At 49.3% G+C, this 18,814-nt stretch overlaps 1 protein-coding gene and 1 non-coding gene across 5 annotated transcripts in view; one reads left to right on the top strand and one right to left on the bottom strand.

The window, feature by feature from the left end:
• The window catches only part of CD6 (CD6 molecule), a 49,220-nt gene that overhangs the window by 23,355 nt on the left and 7,051 nt on the right, over positions 1-18,814 (bottom strand). The window lies entirely within an intron of this gene.
• LOC119624568 (U6 spliceosomal RNA) lies at positions 11,916-12,020 on the top strand. The gene has a single exon (XR_005240732.1). It is a non-coding gene; the product is annotated as a U6 spliceosomal RNA (small nuclear RNA).

Below are 18,814 nucleotides of genomic sequence, written 5' to 3' on the forward strand. Positions count from 1 at the left end.
CATCAGACCGTGCCATATGGAGGGAAGGTACACAGGCCTTGCATCCAAAGGCTTGGGCTGGAGTCCAGCTCTGTCCCTTATTAGTAGAGTGACCTTCGGCCAGTCACTTTGCCAGTCTGAGCCTTAGATTCTCATCCATAAACTGGAGTTAATAATGCTTCTCTCAGAAGGCTTTTTGTCAGCAAGTATTTTGTCAGAATTATTGCAAAATCTGAGGCCCAAGGGAAGAGTATCCCCAAGGCCCACGGGGAGGTCAGGCTCCCAGTGCAGTGCAGTGATCTCCCAGATAGCCCAGCTGCTGCTCAGGAGCACTGCCAAGACAGGGCAAGGTCTGCCCCTCTGCAAGACTGGCACCAGGCCCTTGCGACTAGTGTCCCCGAACCTTGGGAGAGGCATGCATCCTGCTGACCTGCAGACCACCACTCGTCTTGTATAAGAAGACTGGTCTTTGTGTCCCGAGCAGTGATGACAGATGCTACATGAGCCCTGGTTGGCCTGCCTCCTTAGGCCCTGGTTCAGGCTCCAGGTATTCAAGTGGAGCAGCACTGGTTCAGGGAGCTGTCCAGAAACACTCACCTGCCCGTGGCCCAGTGGCCGGGCAGCTGAACTGGTATTCCTGGTTGTAGGGGGACATTTGAGAAGCAGCCAGATGGACTCCTAGTTTTCTACTCCCAACCCACAATGATGGGAACAGCTACCTATCTAGGGCATCTGGGGTCCAGAGTGCAGAGGGATAAGGGAAGGACGTTGTGATGCTTTCTGCTCTGATAGGAAAAGGGGAGGCCCCAAGGCACGTCGAGCACCCATCACAAATCTGGCACAGCTCAGCAGTAATGGCTGACATTTATTCAGTATGACTTAATTATCAAAGCAAGACCACGAGATGGGGAAACTGAGGCACAGAGAGTTTTTGTTTGTTTGTTTGTTTTGTAACTCGCCTAAGATTACACAGCTAGAAAATGGCCAAGCTGGGAATTGAACCCAGGCTGTCTGCTTGCAGAGACCACATTCTTAACCACGCCACTGCCCGGGGTTGGAATCCAGCACCCTGATTTCTGCTTTGGTGATCATGCCAAGGGCAAGAGGCAGGAAGTTTTGACAACCCCGGAGGCTTTCCAAACTCCTTTCTCCTCTGCAAGGGTCAACCAGCACTGAGCTTAGAAGCGATAACCCACCCTTCCCCCGCAACAGTGACACAGCTCAGAACCCAAGATCCCGGGACTAATTTCCCAAAAGATCCCGGACTCCAAGGATAAGCAACAACCAGGAGACCTTCCTTCTCCAGGGCAGGGGGTCCTGGGTGGCTTGTGTCATCCCACAGCCCCCACAGCAGGGAAAAGATGAGACTTAATAGTCTCACCTCGCACTGCCCCCACCCGTTCCCTACTTGCTGTCGAATATGGGGCTCGCTCCAGCACTGTGCAGCGCCTGAGGATGCACTGGCCAACTGGGAGAGGAGGGCCAGTGAATTTAGGGGAGGAGGCTCTCAGTGAGAGGGTGCTGGAACTGTCGTAACTACTTTCTTTTTAGAAATGCCCTTGGTGTTGTTAATGGTGAGCAATCAACAAAACAACTAGAAAGAAAGGAATGCCTGTAATTCCATTAAAATTAGAAAGATGCTGGCTGGGCGTGGTAGCTCACGCCTGTAATCCCAGCACTTTGGGAGGCTAAGGTGGGCGGACTAGCTGAGTTCGGGAGTTCAAGACCAGCCTTGCCAAGATGGTGAAATCCAATCTCTACTAAAAATAGAAAAATTAGCTGGGTGTAGTGGTGCATGCCTGTAGTCCCAGCTACTCGGGAGGCTGAGGTAGGAGAATTGCTTGAACCTGGGAGGAGGAGGTTGCACTGTGCCGAGATTGCAGCACTGCATTCTAGCCTGGGTGACAGAGCAAGACTCCATCTCAAAAAAAAAAAAAAAAAAGACGCATGTGCTGGCTCATGCAAGTAACACAATTCAATTGGGAGGGGATACCTGTGTTCAACCTTTGAGGGGACTTGGAGAGGCTGTGACGCCCGGTTGGGCTGAGTTTACTTTGTCAAGAAACTGCAGCTGTTGAGGGCTCAGTCACACAATGCTGTCCCAGCCTGCAGAGGTGCTTGACTGCAGTGACTAGACCAGCTTCTACCCACTTGGCTCTCCGAGGCCAGGAAGGCTAGGGTGACTTCTCTCCCCGGCGCCCAAAGGAAAGTCAACAGTTCGGTGCTTTGGTATTTTACACGTGCACTTATCTCCCGAATACCTGTCCCAGTTCCTAGCATGTGGAACAAGTTTGGCAAATGTTAATGAAATGGAATATCGATCGGTAATAAACTCATTTCTCAGCATTCAGGAGAACATGGCTCATGTGCTCTCACTTTCTTGGGAGAGAAAGAGAAAGAGAGTATTATTTGGCATTATGTTACAGGATTTTGGTTTGTTTTCACACTCCCTGGTTATACCAAAGCAGGGCTTGGGGACTCAAATAAAACAATTTGCTCAATTGACAGAGAGAGATGGCAGTAAAGGCTCAAAGAACCCCAGCCCAAGAGGACTGTAGTCACTCAGGTCAAAGAAATTCAGCCTTTTTTTTTGGCGGGGGGAGGTGAGTGGGGAAGGGGGACGGAGTTTCACTCTGTTGCCCAGGCTGGACTGCAGTGGCATGATCTTGGCTCACTGCAACCTCTGCCTCCTGGGTTCAAGCAATTCTCTTGCCTCAGCCTCCTGAGTAGCTGGGACTACAGGTCTGTGCCACCATACCTGGCTAATTTTTTATATTTTACTAGAGATGGAGTTTCACCATGTTGCCCAGGCTGGTTGCAAACTCCTGAGCTGAAGCAATTCACCTTCCTCGGCCTCCCAAAGTGCTGGGATTACAGGCATGAGCCACTGCGCCTGGCCAGAAATTCAGCCTCTTTAACTCTCTTTTGCCCCCATGTCACAGGACAGACGCTGTTCACCTGCGTGGTATCTTCCATGCATGCCCAGGTTTCATCTCCCCTCCTCTCTGTCACCAAATCCAAGGGGAAGTAAAAGATAACGTTTCCTACTCTCCTCTGTAAAAAACTAAAAAACTTAAAGATAAGATCAACACAACTTAGTAGGCTTTGAGGTATGTTCAATTGCTGGGACTCCCCCTCCTTCTCTCCCAAGAAAGTGAGAGGGCGTGAGCCACCTTCTCCTGAAAGCTGAGAAATGAGTCTGTTGCCGGCCTGCATTCAGTTCCATGAACATCTGCTGAACTTGTTGAGTATGCTGGGAACTGGGGCAGGTATGATATGAGGGAGATGAGTGTGAGCAGGATGATCGAGGGAGCAGGAGATCCCCGGCACCAATTCATCTGTGTAACAGCCTCCATTCTCAGGAAATTCATCTTTCATGATTTAGACAGGGACTCTGGGGACAGATAGAACAGTGATCTAAACCCATCTCTGCTGATCACTGGCTGTGTGACCTAGGGAAAGTTGCTGAGCCCAGCTAGGTTTCATCTTTAACCTGGCACGGGGCATGATAAATGAAGCGAACTGAAGAAGAGCGCACGGGTGGGTGATCTATGTAAAAAGCTTAGGATGCGGTATATGGCAGCTGTTGTTATTTTCCTCCAACTCGAGGCTTTTATCTTTTTTCCCTCATTTGGTCCTTGGTGGCTATGGGATGGCAGCTGGCTATTGATTCTACATTCCATCCCAGGCAGAAAGATGATGCTGACAGCTCCTTAGCCTTCCCTTCTGCAAGGGGGTGACTCTGGTTCTCTGAAGGCTGCATTCTCTCCTCACTCCCCACCTTTCTTGTGAACCTTATCAGAGCTGCTGCAGGCTCACAGCTTGGCTGCATCCTTCCCCAGCTCTGCAAATACCCAATGTTCCTAGAGAGGAGATGTGGGCTATAGTTGCTGTGGTAACCAGAGTTCCTCTAAAAGAAAAGGCTCCTGGGGTCCTGACTCCAAGGCTGGCTCAGGCTCCCGTGCCAGACCGTGCCTTCTTTCCAGCTACCAGGCGGTAAAATGAGAAGGTCTCATGGAGGGTTGCAAGCAACTCAATAAAATCCCAAGTGATAAGAGTAGGGATTTGGCTCCAAGAGAGCACAGCAGGCCAGAAACACTGGCATGTCACCAGCCCCATCTTCTTGATCCCCCGGCCAGACTTTAGACCACTGAGAGGAGGAGAAGAATGTCCAGGTGCCTCTTTTATTTATTTATTTATTTTTATTTTAATTTTTAAAAAATTTTTATTTTTGGAGACGGAGTTTCACTCTGTCGCCGAGGCTGGAGTGTAGTGGCGTGATCTTGGTTCACTGCAACCTCTGACTCCCAAGTTCCAGTGATTCTCCTGCCTCGGTCCCCCTAATAGCTGGGATTACAGGTGCATGCCACCATGCTCGGCTAATTTTTGCATTTTTAGTAAAGATGGGGTTTCACCATGTTGGCCAGGCTGGTGTTGAACTCCTGACCTCAGGTGGTCTGCTCGCCTTGGCCTCCCAAAGTGCTGGGATTACAGGTGTGAGCCACGGCGCCTGGCCCTCAGGTCCCTCTTTTAGAATTCCCGTTCAGTAGGTCTTGGTTGGGAAAAAACCGTCTACCATATCATAGGCATCAGAAAGAACACTGGGTTGAAATTAAACATGCCTGGGTTAGAAACCCAGCGTCTTCCTTACTATAGTGTGACCTTGGGCAAATCTCTTCATATGCCCAACTTGCCTTCCTCACCTCACAGTTACATATATTAAAAAAAGCCTCACAAGCTGGGCATAGTGGTTCACGCTTGTAATCCCAGCACTTTCAGTGGCTGAGGCAGGAGGATCGCTTGAGGCCAGGAGTTTGAGAACAGCCTGGACAACACAGAGAGACCCTATCTCTACAAAACAAATTTAAAAATAAAAAAATGAGGCTGGGTGCTGTGACTCACGCTGTAATCCCAGCACTTTGGGAAGCCAAGGTGGGTGGATTGCTTGAGCACAGGAATTCGAGACCAGCTTGGGCAACATGGCAAAACCCCATCTCTACCAAAAATGCAAAAAATTAGCTGGGCATGGTGGTGCACACCTGTGGTCCCAGCTACTCGAGAGGCTGAGGTTGGAGGATCACTTGGGCCGAGGAGTTTGAGGCTGCAGTGAGCCAAGATCGTGCCACTGCACTCCAGCCTGGGCGACAGAGTGAGACTCTGTCTGTCTCTCTCTTTCTCTCTCTCTCTCTCTCTGTCTCTCTCTCCCCCTATATATATATGAATATACATGAATAAATAAATAAATAAATAAGCCGGATACATATTTGTAGTTCTAGCTACTGAGGAGGCTGAGGCAGGAGGATCAATTTAGCCCAGGAGTTCGAGGTTGCAGTGAGCTATGATCGTCACTGCACTCCAGCCTGGGCAACAGGGTGAGATTCCGCCTCTAAAACAAAAACAAAACGAAACAAAAACCTCACAGAGCTAAGGTAAGATTACCAAAAACAACCCCAATACCTGGCCCACGGCAAATGCCCAAGATCCTGTGGAATCAATGACTATAGCTGCAAATATGTGAAAGATGAATATGTGTGCATATATGCATCGTAGATGGAAAAAACAGATGAAAAACAACATATTCAGATGATCATAGCCTTCTAGATATAATGCATAGAAAAATGGCTGATGAGGCCAAACGCGGGGCTCACGCCTGTAATCCCAGCACTTTCGGAGGCCGAGGCGGGCACATCACCTGAAATTGGGAGTTCAAGACCAGCCTGACCAACATGGAGAAACCCTGTCTCTACTAAGAATACAAAACAATTAGCCAGGCGTGGTGGCGCATGCCTGTAATCCCAGCTACTTGAGAGGCTGAGGCAGGAGAATCACTTGAACCCAGGAGGCAGAGGTTGCCATGAGCCGAGATTGAGCCATTGCACTCCAGCCTGGGCAACAAGAGCAAACTTCATCTCAAATAAAAAGAAAGGAAGGAAGGAAGGAAGAAAGGAAGGAAGGAAGGAAGGAAGGAAGGGAGGGAGGGAGGGAGGGAGGGAGGCGTGGCTGATGATATCTCATAGATTTCAGGAGGCTCATACTTTGGTCTGAAAGCTATACCCTTTTGTATAAATCACAGAAAACAATATTCACGTGCAGATGTGTGCAGGGATATTTTCTGCAGAACTGTTTGTAACAGAAGAAAAGTAGAAGTAATCTAACCGTCCATCAGCTGGAAATAAACAGACTGTATTGTATCATAGGCTGGATTATTCCGATGAAGGAATGAACTAGATGCATATCTACCCACTTGGTTAGATTTTGAAAACAATGAGAAAAGTATAATAAGTTGCAGAACAATATGACCAGTAGGGTACAATTTATATAAAATATAGCACGTGTCTCAACACCATCCATTGTGTATGGAGACGTTTTTTGTGTAATAGGAGTATAAAAATGTGAGAGAAAAGGGTACACACACCACACTTTGGACTGTGTGTTCTAGGGAGGAAAGGATAAGAATTATTTCAACAGTAACAGTATCTGTATAGTTTTCTTTTTTATTAATACAGATCTGAGCAAATATGGCAAAAGTGTAAACATTTTCTAAATCGGGGTGGTGAGGATGCATTGGGTTCATTAAAACATTCTCAGGCCAGGTGCGGCGGCTCATGCCTGTAATCCCAGCACTTTGGGAGGCCGAGGCAAGTGGATCACTTGAGGTCAGGAGTTCAAGACCAGCGTAACCAACATGGTGAAACCCCATCTCTACTGAAAATACAAAAATTAGCTGGGTGTGGTGGTGTGTGCCTGTAGTCCCAGCTACTCGGGAGGAGGCAGGAGAATCACTTGAATCCAGGAGGTGGAGGTTGCAATAAGCCGAGATCGCACGACTGCACTCCAGCCTGGGTGACAGAGTGAGACTCCATCTCAAAAACAAACAAACAAATAAACAAACCCCATTCTAGTGCATTTCTGTGTGTTTGCAATACTCCTCTCTAACAAAATGTCTGGAAGATTCTACTAGAGGCTAGTAACAACAGTTATCTTTGAAGGTAGCTATTGGTAAATTTTTAAAGTTTTTTTTTTTTGTATTTTCTAAATTCTGTACTATTTTCACTAAATACAATTTTAGTAAAATAAAACAAAATAAAAACAGAAAAAATTTTAAATAAAAGCGTATATGAAAAACCTTTGTAAATTGTCCGAGTCACATCAATGCACCCTGCCAATGATTCTTGTGCTCTTCTCTAAGTAAGAAAGCCATGGATTTTTATAGTTTTAAATTCCTGAATCTCCTTAACAATGCTCAGAAGTAGGCACGGTTGTTATCACCACCGTGCAGGTGGGGAAATGTAGGATTCAAGAGACAAGGAACTTTCTTGGACAACAGAGTCCCTAAGAGGCAGAGCAGGGATTTGAACCCAGAAAGAGGATCTCCTGGGCTCTGATAAACACCTCAGCATGTGCTGTGAATGCTCAACAAATTCCAGTTACTCATATTATTAATGAAAGCCCCTAGAGCTCACTTTACCTCCCCCAGCATTTCTTGAGCCATGCCCAGGGCCAGGCCCACGCTGGGCTCTGCCGTGGAAAGCAAAGATAATAGAGCCCGTGGTCCAGCCTGGAGGTCAGGCGTTAAGAGCTGACTCGAATCCCGTCTCTCTGAGGTAGGTGCAGAGGCAGGAGACATGCTTGAGGAACTTGGAGGAGGGACAGGGCTGCTCTGCAAGTTGTGAGGCTGGTAAGTGAGTCCAGGAAGGTATTGCGGGGGAGGTGCCCTTTGGGCCAGGACTTGAAGGTCAAGGAGCATTTCGCTGAGGCAAGGGGAGCAGATCCACATTTCCCGAGGACTTCCTCTGTGCCGAGTGCTTTGCAGACGTTGCCTCATGGCTACCTTGTGAGGAGGTGCTATTATGAAACCCATTTTACAGACAAAGAGGCTCAGAGAAATTAAGTTCCTAGCCCACGGTCACATAGCCTGGCATTGACAGAGCCAGAATTCAAATCCAAATTTGAATTTGTTCCCCAGATTCACTCTTTCTACTCTTCAGGCACCCTCAACAAGTGTAAAGAGTTAACAAGGCATTCTAGGGAGAGAGCACAGCTCGAGCAAACACCTGGAGGTGGGACAGAAGCTGGTGAGCCAAGCTAGACACTCAAGGTATGAAATTCAAGAACAGAATTCCCCAGAGCATGGCCCTCTGTGCAAAGGCTGGGCTAGGTTTCTGCAGGCTGGGAGGAGGAGGAGTGAAGGCTGAAACTGCTGAGCTCTCAGCGATTTTCCAGGGGGCCTGCCCCCACCCACTGGCTCTCAGGAGGGGCCCTGGTTCGAGGTCTCCCAGAGCTGCAGCAGCAGCAGTTTTAGGGTGAATAAAGCTTGTGTGTGGGCAAGGGGTAAAAATCCTGCCCGCTCCAGGGAGTGATGCTGAGACCTTTCCAGGGTGGCCTAAAGCCCCCCAAGAGAAAGCCCCGTTGAGATCAGACATCCAGAAGCCATCAGACATCATCAGCATCCATCCTTGGAAGGAAACAGCCTCTCCCGAGCAGGTGGGAGTGTGGGCTGGGCTGGGACCGGAAAGTCTCCTTGGGGCACCAGGGACCGGCTAGGCTCACCAGACACATGTCCTGTGGCCATCCACATCCTAAGAACAGCCCCCTCCTCACCTACCACTCATCTCCTCTCTTTAAATAAACCCAGATTCAAAGAGAAGCTGGGGGAGGCACCGGGGATGTTCAGACTGATGCTTCGTGGCCACCTTGTGTCCTTAACAGCTGGGGACTGACAGTGGCCAAAGGCCACATGGATCCATGTGGCTCAGAGTCCCACTGGATTCAGGGATTCAAATTCAGGAAAAAAAATATGGGTTCCCTGGAAGGAAGGTAACATCTGAATGCACACCGTGTGCCCCAACTTTACGTAAACAGCACACACTCTCTTATTCATCTCTACGAGAAGTCTGTGAAGGCTCCATTTTCCAGATGAGAAAACTGAGGCTCTGCAGCATGAAATGACTTGCCCAAGGCCACAGTTACTAAGAAGTGGAGCGAGACTTCCGGTCTCTCTACATCTGATCTCATATTCTCAGCTATCAGCCCAGATGACTGTCCCCTACTCCTCTCCACAAGTCGTATAGGATGTTTCTGAGGTGGCTCAAAGTCCTTTCGAGTTCCCATCTATCTTAACCCTTAGTCAGGGAGATGCCACTCATTCACTCCATTGTCTCAGCTAGGCTCTGGGCCAGGCCCCACACCCTGGTAGAGGATACAGATGCACTCCTAGTTGATTATGAGCAGTTGTAAGTGCTATCCTCGGGCTTGGAACAAAGTACTCTGGAAAAAACAGAGTTAGGATAACTCACTCCAAAGAACAGGGGACAATTGGGAAGGGTTTTAGAGGATGAGTAGGAGTTCTTAAGGGTAAGAAATCAATGGAAAGATACCTCTTTCCAGGCCTTTGCCAGATGACCTGAGAGACGTAGCTTGCATCTCTCCAGAGGATGAGTGGGCTAGGAGCAGAGATTAAGCAGGGCAGTGACCCACCTCTTCCTCCATTACCCCCCACCACACACACACACCACACACATGCATACGTGTACACACACACGCCATACACACACTACATACATTGCTATGAGTAGTTGAATTGTTCCCCTCTTCTTAAAACAGTCCTAATTTCCAGTACCCCAGAATGTGACCTTATTTGGAAATAGGGTCTTTATAGAGGTGATCAAGTTAGCATGAGGCCATCAGGGCAGGCCCCAATTCAATATGACTGTTGTCCTCACAGAAGGGGGCCATTTGGACACAGGCACATGCACAAAAGGAGAATGCCATTTTAAGATAAGGCGGAGATTGGGATGATGTTTCTATAAGTCAAGAAATGCCCAGGATTGCCAGCAAGCCACCAGAAGCTCAGAAGAGAACAGCTCCCCTCTCCCAGCCCTCAGAAGGAACCAGTCCCACTGACTCCTTGATCTTGGACTTTGAGCCTCCAGAACTGTGAGACAATACATTTCTGTTTTTTGTTTGTTTTTGAGACAGTCTCGCTCTGTTGCCCAGGCTGGAGTGCAGTGGCACCATCTTGGCTCACTGCAACCTCTGCCTCCCAGGTTCAAGCGATTCTCCTGCCTGTGGCTCCTGAGTAGCTGGGATTACAGGCACTTGCCACCTCACCCGACTAATTTTTGTATTTTTAGTAGAGACAGGGTTTCACCACGTTGGCCAGTCTGGTCTTGAACTCCTGACCTCAGGTGATCTGCCCGCCTCAGCCTCCCAAAGTGCAGGGATTACAGGTGTGCGCCACCGTGCCCGGCAGAGACAATACATTTCTGTTGCTCTGGCCACTCAGTTTGTTGTAGCAATTCTAGTAAACTAAACCACAGGTGAACCCGCAACAAAAGCTGCCTCCAGGGCAGGAGCTGGGAGCTGAGAAGAGCTTCTAGGGCATTCTGGATTAGGGGTGTTGAGAGCGGGGTAAGGAACCCGTAAGAGGGAGAGATGTGTCCCTCTTTCACTTCCAGATGCCAGAGTCTACAAACCCACAAGTGTTTCTCGGAACTGAATGTCAACGTTATGTTGACATGGTTAGGGCTGAGGCAGCCCCCACAGACGCGGGTGACGAAAAGTTCCAGAGAGATCTTCAGGGAAGGCTTTAGCATCTACCTAGAGCGCAAAAGCTGGAGTGACATGGCCACACCCATTTTACCTCAGAGAGGTTTGGGAACTTGCCCAAGGTCATGGCGGAAGTGGTGGAGCCTGGAGTCGAGGCTGGTCTCAGAGCCACCTGCCAAGTGTGGATCAACACCAGCCCGGCACCCATCAGCACGCCCACCTTCCTGCTGGTGAGACTGAAGGCCCGTGAGGCTCCACAGACTCAAAAACTTCCTCCTTCAAGAACGAACAGCCGTGTTGTGTGAAGGTGTTGGCTGAGACTTGTTCTCTCTCTTTGCATTCCTTCTAATGTGGTTGTTACAACGTTTTTACAATAAGGATGACTAATGTTTACATCACATCTGAATTTTCAGCTAGCATTGGGTGGGAGTGATACTGAGGGTGAGTAGAATGGAGGGCAGCCCTTATCAGGACCTTGGGTAAGTCCTTGCCTAAGGACTGTTCCAAGGCCTCAGTTTCTCCATGGTTAAATGGGTGGGCTGGGCCTATCAAATCCTTCCACCAGTTAGCAAAATGCTTCTCAAATCAGGTCTGAGTCACAAAGACAATTTAAGATATAAGATTAAATGGAATTGAATCACGCAGTAAACAAATTATTCCTTTTCCAATTTTTCTGTCCTGTCTGCCTTAAGGAGAAAGTCTCATCATGGCGCTACTCAGTCTTTAACACCTAACACTTTTTTTTTTAATTTTATTTTTGCAGAAATGGGGACTTGCGGTGTTGCCCAGGATGCTCTTGAACTCCCGGGCTCAAGCAATCTGCCTGCTTTGACCTCCCAAGGTGCTGGCATGACAGGCATCAGCCACTGCCTGGCCATCTGACACTTTGTAAAGAATGGAGAGACAGCTCAGGCTTGGACGGCAGGCTATTTAATGACACTTTTGTTTTCAGAGTTTTATTTGTTTATATAGATATTTTTTATTTACTTAAGTAGTACTGGTTTGAGATACGTGGTAGTGATAGATTTCTAAGTTCAGATAAACTTAGGTTTAAAAAAGGAGTGGGTGGCCGGGTGCGGTGGCCCACACCTGTAATCCCAGCACTTTGGGAGGCTGAGGCGGACGGATCACTTGAGGTCAGGAGTTTGAGACCAGCCTGGCTAACATGGTAAAACCCTGTCTCTACTAAAAATATAATAATTCGCCAAGCGTGGTGGTACCTGCCTGTAGTCTCAGCTACTTGGGAGGCTGAGGCAGGAGAATCACTTCAACCCCAGAGGCAGAGGTTGCAGTGAGCCAAGATGGCACCATTGCACTCCAGCCCGAGCAACAAGAGCGAAACTCAGTCTCAAAAAAAAGAAAAAGGAAAAGGAAAAAAAGGAGTGAGTGTAAGCTTCGGCAGTACATATACTGAAACTGGAATGGTATAGAGAAGATTGGCATGATCCCTGTACAGGTATGACACGTGAATTCGTGAAGCATTGCATATCTTTGTTTAAAAAAAGAATAAAAAAAGGAGTTGATGTAAAGAATTGTTAAGTAATGGTATATGCATAAAGGGCAAATTAAATCACATCCTTCTACACCTAAAACTCTCTGATGAGCTCCCATTGCCCTTGGATTATCCAAACTCTATGATCTATGCCCTCAAGCCCTGCTAGCCTCTCCAACTCCATCTCCTTCACTCCTCCATCCATCTGAAATCAATCTCATTCCTGCCTCAGGGCCTCAGCCCCTGCTCCTCCCACTGCCGGGAACGTCCTCTCCCTGATCTCAGCATTCCCAGCTCATCTCATCACTCAGGTCTATATCCCCTCCGAGGCTCTGCCTGGGTCTCCATTGCAACCGCTCTCAGTCCCCTTACTTTGCCTGATTGCCCTTGGTGCACATACCCCTCTCTGAAATGACACTATTTTTAAAATGTGTTTACTTTACTGGTCTATTTTTCCCATTAGAATAGAAACTTCTTGAAGACTGGGACTTTGTCCCATATCCTCAGTAGTTGAAAAAAGGTGCCCAACACATAATGTAGTTCAACAAATGAATGGCAAAATTGTAAAGATGGAGGGAGAACCGGCTCTAAGGTGGACAGGTGCTGACCCAGACTCCAATATCCGAGGTGGGGCAAGACAGCAACCACCAGAGCCTCAGTGGAAGGGGAGCTCAAACCTTGGCCTCATTAGCACTAGCCTGCCATGCACTGAGCCACCTGCCTCCCTCCCACTGAGGCAGCAAAGAGAACCGAGTCAGCAACTATTAATGCAGAAGGAATAGTGGAATTATAACATCACCACCGGGTGACTATCCTTATAATAACTGATTCCCGCAAAAATCAATAATAATGTTACAACTAGCAGGCAAAGGTTTGAGGAAGATCAAGATATTTACATATTCTCAAAGAATCTACCCACAAGATGCATGTTGAATACAAAGGGGGAAATTATCTTTACAGCAGAGAAATCTAGCAGACAACACGTTAGCCAAGCAAGTTAGACCACCGGAGAGGGGACAGGGCAAGCCCGCATGCCTCCTGATACGATTCACTGGGAAGGACAAAACTTGCTTCTGTGATATTCCTGCCAAAGAGGCACGACTTAAATCGAACCACAAAGAACCATCAGACAATCCAGATAAGGGCCGTTTTACAGCATAACTGCTTCTATGCTTCAAAAAATCAATGTCATGAAAGAGAAAGAAAATCTGAGAAATCATTCCAGATTCAAGGAGAATAAAGAGATGAGAATTAAACGCAGCATATTGAACAAAATTTTCTTTTGTCTTAGAAGATATTGTTGGAACCACTGGCAAAATCTGAATAAATTCTGTCGATTATCCAATAGAATTGTATCAATAGTAATTGCCTAGTTTTGATAAATGTACCGTGGTTATGTAAGAAAATGTCTGTATGCAACAAAGAAAAAAAAAACAAACAACACACATGGGGGTATCTAGGAGAAGGGGACATTACAATTTCTCTCAAACAGTTTGCGGGGAAAGCAATAGAAAAACGGACACATTGAGAGGAAATAATAAAGCAAATGTGGAAAATTGTTAGCAGTTGGAGAGTCTAGGGAAAGAGCATGTGGAAATTCTTTGTATTGTTCTTGCAGCTTCTCAGTAAGCCTGAAATTAGGCTGAAATTAAACGTTAAGTGAAAAAACAGGCCAGGTGCAGTGGCTCACGTCTGTAATCCCAGCACTTTGGGAGGCTGAGGCGGGAGGATCACTTGAGGTCAGGAATTCAAGACCAGCCTGACCAACATAGTGAAACCCCGTCTCCACTAAAAATACAAAAACTAGCTGGGTGTGGTGGAGCAGGACTGTAATCCCAGCTACTTGGGAGGCTGAGGCACGAGAACCGCTTGAACCCGGGAGGTGGAGGTTGCAGTGAGCCGAGATCACACCACTGCACTCCAGCCTGAGCAACAAGAGTGAGACTCTGTCTCAAAAAAAAAAAAAAAAAAAAAAAGTTAAGTAAAAAAACAAAGAGAAGGCAGAGCCTAAGGACTGGAGGAGCCGCTGGAGGGGCTGGGCAGAGTAGCTGCATGAAGCCAGCTCCTCACTGCCCAGGGTCACCTGTGTTCCTGTCAGACCACGTCAGGCCACACTGGGCCATAGCAGTCCCCTGCAATCTCTCTAGGGGCGAGGGTGGGGAGTTAAGCCTGTGCCTGGTTCACACAGGCCCCGCCAGGCCCTGCTGGGCAGGCAGTGTGGGCAGAGGCCCTGGGAAGAAGGCCTGTGGCCTGGGCTTCTCAGCCCTGCTCCAAGACCCTGGGGCATGTCGTTCCCCACTTCGCACCTCGCTTTCCTCCTCTGACAAATAGGAGATGGCTGGCAGCTCGCTGGGGTTTCTTCCAGCTCAGACACTGTCATGATATTTCTAGAATCCCATCCTGGCAAAGCAACACATTTCTTCAAGGAGCTGAATCCACTTGGCAACTGTGCATCTTTTAGTTTGGCTGAAGGAGGGAGGGAGGGATAAAATGAGAGCACACCAGGCGGAGTGGGGAACGGGCCTCCTCCAGGCCTGGGGGGCTTCCTCAGTTGTCTCCGCCCCCGGCTGCTCCCGGGCACCCCTCCTGAAAGAGGTGAACACCCTAGCAAAAAGGGTCGTGAAGTGCAGATACAAATCCTCCCTCCAAACCCCAGTGACCAGAAGTGGCTCTGCTCCCAGCTCTGTCAGCAACTGGCCGCATTACTTCAGCTCTCTGGGCGTCCGTCTGCCCTTCTGTAGAATGAACAAAGTCATGCTTGGCTTTGCATCTGACTCTGAGGACACAGTGACTTCATCTCTGCCTTCTCTCTGCCACAGCGCTCAGTACATGACTCCAAATCAGAAGTGGGGTCCTCAGATGGGACTCCCAAGACACCCCAAGAAGCCCCTAGCCCTGACACCCCTCGTCATTCTTACAGCCCGTGTCCCCACAAGACCCTAGTCCCCAGCCCCCGGCACAGACGCCCTCCCCCCCCCCCCCCCCCCCCCCGCCCATCTGCTGGCACCTCCTGGAGACCTCAGCCCAGCTCAGGGTCTTCATGGAGACTGGGGCTGGCCTGGACACTTATTGGACAGACTTTTGAGTGTGCCCCCACCCCCAGCACACGGTGAAGACCCACATGGGAGACCCCCCCATACAAGCGAAAACGGGACCACATTCCTATGATAGGGCCATCTCCCTATCTCTCAGCATCTCCCCAGGACCAGAGACCCAGCCCCAGAACTTCCTCCTCAGCCCTGCCTCCTGCCTCCCGGCCTCTCTCAGCTGCCATTTTCAGGCAGAAGGCGGTCGGGCTGCAGGAGCCTACAAAATGGAGGGTGGGAAGCTGGGCTTCCCTCTGCCTCCCTCTGTTGTCCCTGAGCGCGCCTACCCGGCCCCAGTTGGAGTAGCAGCGGCGGCCACAGCTCTCTCCTAACACCCTAAGGAGCCTGGCATTTCTCCAAGCATGTCACCGCCAACATCTAGAGAGCCCCACACAGCCCTGAGCTCCCATTAGCCGTGCTTTACAGCCGGGAAACGAAGGCTGGGCATGGACCCTCAGCCCGAAGGAGGAGAGCTCAGGCTCCACATAGTTCCAGGACAGCCCAGCTCTTGGTGGGTGAGGTGAAAAGTCCCTGGGGGAAGAGCGGACCTTTCCTGCAGGGGTCTTGAGGTGGGGAGGGGTCCCAATTCCCGGGCTGGGAAAAAGCACCGAGTTTGGAGTCATGAGGTCAAAGCAAGTATCTGTCATCTATTAGTGGTGCAATCTAGGAAGAGTCAGTCTCTCTCTCTGAGCCTGCCGCTTACTCAGTAAAATGGAAGTATTAAACAATAGCGCATACCTCCTAGGGCTGTGACGAGGGGAAGGCAGGTTTACATATTTGCAGAGTGCTGCACGGGAGGACGTGATCCTCGTACTGCCTGCCTAACACTTGTAAATGTACATTTTGTAGCTCACCTTCCATGGGCCGTCCCCGTGCTTGGCGCTCATGGAATCCTCGTGGCACACCAGTCTGGGTCAGGAGGCAGAAAAGAGCGTGGACCTCAGCTCCTTTGGGAATTTCGGTCCTGCCCACCCAACGTGACCAACAGGACCAGCGGGGCTGGCTCGTCAGCACCTCCCCTCAGCCAGCCCCTCACAGGCTGTCCCACCTCCAGGTTTCTGCTCAAATGGGTCTCTCTTTCTTTTAATTAAGTTAATTAATTATTTGAAACAGAGTCTCTGTTGCCCAGGCTGAAGTCAGTGGTGCAATCTTGGTTCACTGTAACCTCTGCCTCCCAGGTTCAAGCAATTCTCTTCCCTCAGCCTTCCAATTAGCTGGGATTACAGGTGCCCCGCATCCCCCCAACCACACCCGGGTAAATTTTGTATTTCTTAACTAGGGACGGGGTTTCACCATGTTGGCCAGGCTGGTCTCGGACTCCTGACCTCAAATGATCCGCCCTCCTTGACCTCCCAAAGTGTTGGGATTCCAGGCTTGAGCCACTGCGCCTGGCCTTCAAATGGCTTTTTTCTGAAATACTTTTTTTTTTTTTTTTTTTTTTTTTTTTGAGACAAGGTCTTACTCTGTTGTCCAGGCTGGAGTGCAGTGGTGAGATCATGGTTCATTGCAGCCTCAACCTCCTGGGCTCAAGTGATTCTCTGCCTCAGCCTCCCGAGTAGCTGGGACTACAGGCATGAATCTCACACCCGGCTAACTTGTTAATTTTTTGTAAACATGAGGGTCACAATATGTCGCCTAGGCTGGTCTGGAACTCTTGGACTCAAGTGATCCTCCCACTTTGGCCTCCCAGCATGCTGGGATTACAGGTGTGAGCCACCAAAAAGGGTTGAAATCCTTTATTCCCCCTTAACTTCTTATTTTCAAACTATGGACTCACAAGACGTTGCCAAAATAGCAAAGAGAAATCCTGGGTACCCATCAGCCAGCTTCCCCCAGTGGTGACATATCATGACATGGATTTCAATTCAACATTAGCCACCAGCCTGGGACAAATACATAACTTTCTGAGCCTCAGTTTCCCCACCCATAAAAAAGGGGTGATTGTCCTCATGTTGTCAGGGTGGAACAGCATACGCGTAGCTGGTGCTTGGAGAACATTAAGTCCCCGGTAATGGGTGGTGGTTGCAGCTGTCACTGGATTGCACCTGTTGCCACACCTATCCCAGGTTGGTGCTGGTGTATCTTACCACGACACTATAAACTGTTCAAGGGCAAACGTTCATGTCCCATGGCAGTGCCAGCACAGGGCCTGGTACTCAGCAGATACTGAATGAATAAGAAAATATGGAGCCTGGGCCGGGCTCAGTGGCTCATGCCTGTAATCCAAGCACTTTGGAAGGCTAAGGCGGGTGGGTGGATCACCTGAGGTTAGGAGTTCGAGACCAGCCTGGCCAAAATGGTGAAACCCTGTTATCTACTAAAAATACAAAAAATTAGCTAGGCTTGGTGGTGGGTGCCTGTGGTCCCTTTACTCGGGAGGCTGAGGTAGGAGAATTGCTTGAACCTGGGAGGTGGAGGTTGCCGTGAGCCAAGATCGTGCCATTGCACTCCAGCTTGGGTAACAGCAAGAGTCCGTCTCAAAAAGAAAAAACAAAACAAAACAAAACAAAACAAAACAAAATATGGAGGCTCCTGCGCAGCAAGCTCTCCCCTGGCTCATGGTGCCTGTTTAATTGTGCCTTCCTCCTGGCCCCGAGGTGCATGGCAACCCCCAGGCAAACCCCATGAGGGCGTGCCATGATGAGGGAGGCAGCCACACTTGATCCCATCTGTTGCTAAGACTTCCAGGGGGCCCTAGGACCTCAGAGGTCCTTCAGGGCTGTTCCTCGACTCAGTGGTGAGTCTGCAAGGCTAGGAGTTGGCATCTAAGGAAGAAACCCTATACTAGAATAGAGCCCATAGGGCAGCTGGCTAGACACAAGCCAGGCAACTCCCACACAATGGAAAAAAGCACCAGCCTGCTGGCTGGGAGACCCAAGCTCAAGTCCCAACAAGTCTCTTAGCCTCGCTAAACCTCAGTTTCCTCATCTATAAAATGAGGTTGCCATGTGGGTGACAGAGCTCCTTGTGCAAACAGCACTATGTTAACCACCAAGTCCTGTATTCACATAGGCAAGGGATTATCTTTGGTCTTGCTGTAGAGCATTTATAAGCTAACATTTCTGAGCACTGCATTTTGTTCGGCTATTTTCAGATACATCATCTACGTTAACTTGTACACTTTGGTGAGCTGGAGATTATTATCTCTAGCATGCAGGCAAAGAAACCACCCTGGGGCCATGCAGAGATGGAATTCAGAACCCACGTCTTCCTGGCTCCAGGGTCCACGATTCTATACGACAGGATGCCGGCTGGGGTTGATACTGTGCCCTTCCTAGGGCTAAGTGTCTAGTGGCTGGATCTCTGCTCCATATAGCCAGGTGCCCTGCTCCATAACCTGTAAAACCTCAAGGAACGTACATAAAGTACAAGCATGTTTAGGCTGGGTCCTTAGTGTTCGGTTTACCCAGTTTTCCAGGAAGGAAACTAGGGCCAGAGAAAGGAAGGAACTTGCCCAAGATTCCCCAGCAAGTTAGGACCAGAGCTAGTTCTCAAAGTCCACACCCACCTTACTCCTCCTCAAGGTTCCTTCTCCTCCCCAGGCTGCAGGGGCCCAGTTTCCCAGAGCTGAATCAAGGGACATGAGCTTGGGTGCCCCCCAACCTCAAGGCTCACTGGGAAAATCCAGGGACTTTCCAGGGTGCTGGGGAGCCCCTGAAATGGGGGTCTCATGTCCCCCAGGCTGCTGAGCAGTCAGCGTCCCCAGGCT

The sequence above is a fragment of the Chlorocebus sabaeus genome, chromosome 1 (genome assembly GCF_047675955.1).
Source record: "Chlorocebus sabaeus isolate Y175 chromosome 1, mChlSab1.0.hap1, whole genome shotgun sequence".
In the NCBI taxonomy this organism is placed as follows: domain Eukaryota; kingdom Metazoa; phylum Chordata; class Mammalia; order Primates; family Cercopithecidae; genus Chlorocebus; species Chlorocebus sabaeus.